This window comes from Rattus norvegicus, chromosome X (assembly GCF_036323735.1).
Source record: "Rattus norvegicus strain BN/NHsdMcwi chromosome X, GRCr8, whole genome shotgun sequence".
Classification (NCBI taxonomy): Eukaryota; Metazoa; Chordata; class Mammalia; order Rodentia; family Muridae; genus Rattus; species Rattus norvegicus.
In genome coordinates this window covers 149,986,543-149,990,403 of record NC_086039.1, presented here as the reverse complement: position 1 = coordinate 149,990,403, position 3,861 = coordinate 149,986,543, and the positions used below count along the sequence as shown (strand labels likewise).

Here is a 3,861-nt window from a genome sequence, read left to right as displayed (position 1 = left end):
GTTTAGTGTTAGGAAACCAGATTGATATGATACTAGAATAACTGGTATTTTTGGACACATCAAAGAATGAATAAATTTATTGAAAATAAATGACAAAGAAATTTGTTTACCAAAATGTGCCTCTAAATTTCTTACCCCTCCACTCATATCCTTAAAACATCAAATGACTATTTGATTATATTCTCACTATCAGAGGAACTACAGTGCAAACAATTACCAAAATTATCCTGTCTTCTTGGATTAATTTATTCACTAATAATATTAATTGTGTACTTAATCAATACAGAAAAATACTAAAAAATAACCCTTGGATGTGTAAATGTAAATATGAAGCAGATGAGACCCTTTTCGTCAAGAAAATTCTAATGCAACCTTAAACTATACGGAATTTCATCACTCTGTTGTAGCAGACTCTTCTGGAAAGATAATAAAAGTTATTCCTGTTCATTTATCTCAGCAATTATTGTTTGCACAGCATCACTAGGCTCAGCAGGTTGGATTTTCTGTTAACCAAGAATATCCAATACTGAAAAGAAACTTTTGCTGACATTTAGGGTCAATATAATCCCATATTAATTTTCATTTCTACAGCTAATCATCTAGAATCTAACCCATATGGGCTGGATGGAGTTTTACTGTCTTCATGAATAAATCACCATCCTATATTTCAGTACCCTGAAAAAAATTGACATTCAACAAATGCCCACTCTGTTTAAAAATTTGCAAACCACTCCCCACCCCCTGATTTCTAAATTCTGATTCTTCCCATAGAACTTCGCAGCTTAATCCACTGTACTGTTTTTCATTTCAAAAGATATAAACTAAAAACTCCCAAAAGGGGAAATGCTGTCATACTTTATAACAGAAAGTTGACACCAGTGCAATTTGTAAAACTTGTTTTTGTGTCAACACATCATCTTTTCAGTACTATTATTCTATCTTTTTCAAATATTTCCAGCTAGTATCCAGCAGGAAAGGGCTTCATGCCTTTGAGTTCTGTTTCTTACTAAAAATCATTGATTTCAATATTTTCTGACTTTCTAGTATATTCTTCTGGCTTTTGATTTATCACAAAAATAGAACTCCTTATTTCGAACAACCAACCCTCTCCTTGGTTCTGGAATTGTGCCTAGCATTTTGAAATTTTTGAGTCACTGGTAAAATTGTCCTGTAATTTGTCTAGTCTTCACTGTCTGCCTTCAGCAACTATATTTTCAATGATGCCACCAAATGTCTGAAGCACTCCCATTTTTGTTGAGTCTAGTCCTCCAGAGGAGAAATCAGATATACTAAGGAATAGGATATTTCATTTGAATTCATTCCTAATAACCGTAGAAATACTTGGTCATTGTGTGCTTCATAACTTCCTCAGTAACCAGTTTCTTTGCTACCGTACCTTGTCTATACTAGATACATTATTTTCTCTTCCTAAATATATAGCTTAAATGGAAGATACTATAGTGTTTCAGAACATATTTTCCATTTACAAGTAGAACTAGAAGGAATGAAAGGTTGGCTGAACGTTCATAGAATAGAGAGCTCAATTCTCTCACCAGGATTAGCAGTGGAGGACCAAGATTTCAGGACTAGAATCTACAACAATATAGTTTACTGATGAGATCATTTTTCTTCTAATTCAGAGTATGAAATGTACAATTCAATTTGCTAATACTTTCTTTCAGGATAAAGTACCTGTACCTACATGTACAATTTATCTTTTTACCTTTCTCTAAAAAATACAGTACTTTTTAAAATTAAAATATTTTTCATACGATATCTTTTGATCACAGCTCCTCCAGATTCTCTTCACTCCCCACCCAGCCACTCAACTCCTCATCTTTGTTCTCTTTCTTTAGAAAACAAACAGGCGCGTTCTGAGATTTCATCTAAACTCAAGATGGAGACTGCAGGAAGCAAGAAGCAGAGCACGGAAGAGCCAAGGGCAGGAGTGGAATGCCAGAGATGTCTAGTCAAATGATCACATCTTCTGCAAAGACTAAAGCAATGGGGAAAAATTAAAACAAAACAAAAAGTCAGAGAAAGATGGCATTTCTAAACCAAAGGAGAAAAATGCACAAGATCATGAGACTCCAGGACACACTTGTAGGAAGCCCAAGTTGAAGAATGTTCCTGACTCAGCCAAAGAGGCCAGGTTGAAGACATCTCACAAAAAAAAAAAAAAATGAAGACCGAATCTCGGGAAGAGTCTTAGGTGACAGTTCCCCTAGAGATCATCACCATGCCAGAGGAGGAGATGTGTGCTCTCATTGATCCTCCTATGCTCTATGAGGAATTCAGCACCATGGTGGTAACTAGATGTGCCTCCGAGGCAGTGTTGGTATCTTGGTCCAGAATTGCAGCCAATGCTAGGAAGTTTGAGGCAATGACTTCCAATGCAGTGTCAGAGACCTATGGGGAAATGTGGTGTGTGGTGCATGAGACAAGCCTTTCTGTGACCTCAAGTGATTGGGTTCAGCTGCAGTTTCATGCTGGACAAGCCTAGGCACCACATAAGAAAGGGAAAGCGATTGCTCTCTTCCTGTTTCGAGCTTGCACATTTCCACCCCAACACCTGGAGGACAACATGCTGTGCCCCAAGTATGTTCCTAGGAACAAGGTCTTAACTGAGAGCCTTGAAGGATAAAGGACAGATCTCTTAAGGTTGGGGATAGCTGCTGGCATCACTCATTCTTGAGGCATGATCATCAGAGCAGCAGCTGACACTGAGATTGATGGAAATCCACATCTATGCCTTTGAACATGCTCATCGTACCTAGAAATGATGGGGTATTGTAAGTTAGTTGATACTTAAGTACAAGCAGTTTTGAAAAAGCCAGTGAGGTTAACAAAAGGTCCTCCTCTGCTCATTGTGATGACTGAACACTGGAAATAGCCTTTTACTCTTGTGTGGAGATAAAAAAGTATCCTGTGTGTTTGCTGCAATTAGGTCCTAGGGAAGGAATATGACATCTCCAGATACAACAGTTGCAACTCCTGTCACCAGAACAATGGGGTCATAGCCAGTTCTGTAGTCAACAGTACAGGCTTGTACCTGTAGCCTCGGCATGTCCTCTTCAATGGGTTGTAGTATGATGTTAGTGTTTAGTATTTTGGTTTGTTTTCTTCTGTTCTAAAATATTGCAGAAAATCTGGAAAAAAGAAAAATAAAAAGAAACAGGCAAATTCAATACAAAAAACCCCAAGAATTTAAGAGAAAAAATATAGATCATGCATGTGCACATGTGTACACACACACACACACACACACACACACACACACACACACACACACAACCAAACCTACAAAAGTACAAATTAGAAATTATAATATACAAACAAAAGACAAGTAAGACAAAAGTTCCCAAACAAAGCAATATGAAACAAAATGTCTACAAAAATGTTATCCAGTTTATTTTATGTTAAGCTTGAGCCCTGCTCTTAAGTATGGTTACTATACCCAGTGAGGCTCCACTGGAGAAAACATATTTTTCTTTTGTGAGCAGACATCAAGCAGGAATAGCTTCTTGGTTAGGAATGGGAATTTGTGTTTACTTCTGGGACCCTGTGCTGTCACAGTGTCTGTGAGTTTATATGTGCTTCAGTATTATTTTGTCTAGAAGATACTGTTTCTTGGGGTCACTCATCCCCTTGGTCTCTTACAGTTTTTCTGCCTCTTTCTCTGTATATTCTGTATTTAGGACTAACTATTCCAAACCCTTTCATTCTCAACTCATTGTCCAGTTGTATGACTCTGTTTTACTTTTATCTTCTACAAGAGGAAGCTTCTCTGATACTGATTGAATGAGGCAATGATTTATGGGTATAGCAGAATGTTGTTATGAGCCATTTTCTTGCTATGTT

At 37.2% G+C, this 3,861-nt stretch overlaps 1 pseudogene; it reads left to right on the top strand.

The window, feature by feature from the left end:
- Positions 1-1,897: 1,897 nt before the first annotated feature.
- On the top strand, positions 1,898-2,644 carry Dppa4-ps6 (developmental pluripotency-associated 4, pseudogene 6; annotated as a pseudogene).
- Positions 2,645-3,861: the final 1,217 nt, after the last annotated feature.